Below are 1,519 nucleotides of genomic sequence, written 5' to 3'. Positions count from 1 at the left end.
AGCAAAAGCCTTTAGAATTTATCAGAACCAGACCCAGACATAATGCGATCACGATCATGCAATTAAGCATGGACCATTGGATAGGGAAGAGGATACACGGTGGAGATTTGATCGCTTATCGCATTAGGCCGAGGTGAAGGACTAGCGGATAGTGGATAGGCCGATATGTGATTTAGTGTCAACCGTGGATCAACTGTAGGATCGACGGTTTTGATTTAGTCGCTAATCGCATATCGCAAAGGTCAAGCGCCAGCAGTTAATGGAATGAGGATATTGCGATGGTCGATACTCCGATAGGCTGATAGAGCATCGATCGACGATCAGAGATCGGAGGTATTGCCGATCGAAGAATGGAGAGCATAGTGGAAAGGCAGTGAGCCGAGAGACGAACCCGACAATAATTATAGTCGCGGGTATATAAATTTTGAGATCCGGATTTGTGTTCCGGCGGGGTTTTTCCTTTGTATTTCCCTTGTTCCCGTGTATTTCCGATATATGTGTTGCCCAAGTTTTTTTAAAGAAAAAGTGAAAGATAACACTTCCGATAACGAAATGGGCCATAACCCACAGGTCCTAGGATCGATTATTTATAAAGAAATGGGAAATGGATATACCCTTATTTTCCATTTCATCAATACTCCTTGAAAGGAGGCAAATTTCCCCTCCAAAATCCCTCAAAAAGTGAATCTTGTTCCCAGCAGTAGGAATCTTCATTGAATGATATGGAACATATTACTAGATTTTTTCAATCAATGGAACTCTAGAATTTGTCAATGATTTCATGATATTTTATTCATTTATTGGTCCATCCTATAGAAGTGAGCAAGTCCCTAGATTATCTTATCCTCCAAATATTCATAATCTTCCCAATATTCTACAAAAATAAATAATATTAGGCACATATTATACGCAATTATCTCTACACCTTCCTAATGAACAGATTAAAGCTAAAAAAATGTCATCCTATGAAAAAAGAAAGGTTTATTTTGTTGAAGTGGCCATATGGGCCTTAATTTGTATCTAATTTGGAGGCAAGTTACTTAGCTAGAGAAGTCAAGGCTAAAAGTCCTTTTCTTGAGGCGTGAGGATTTATTTACAACAAATGAGGTAATCTTTCACCTCCCATGTGACTCTCGAGCTCCCTCATGACTCTTGAGCTCCCATGTGACCCTTGAGCTCCCCCATGACTCTTGAGCTCCCATGTGACCCTTGAGCTCCCTCATGACTCTTGAGCTCCCATGTGACCCTTGAGCTCCTCTATGACCTTTGGAATTCCTAGTGACTCTTCACATTCCACATGTGACTTTTGGACTTCCACACACATTTACAAATTTTTTATTATTTTTCCAAATACAAAATTACACCTAACAAAATTATGGCAAAATCCATAAAACAAAATAGACATATTTGCATTCACATTAGGGAAATTGTATTTCGATGACAGTGACATGTAGTTTTGTTGTGATATATTGGTGCCAACCACTATATTCTTCTAGTATACCTCTGATATTTTGTGGTA

The sequence above is a fragment of the Pinus tabuliformis genome, chromosome 1_2 (assembly GCF_031772625.1).
Source record: "Pinus tabuliformis cultivar Carrire ecotype Pingquan chromosome 1_2, CPIR1, whole genome shotgun sequence".
In the NCBI taxonomy this organism is placed as follows: Eukaryota; Viridiplantae; Streptophyta; class Pinopsida; order Pinales; family Pinaceae; genus Pinus; species Pinus tabuliformis.
Note: the sequence above shows the minus strand (reverse complement) of the source record.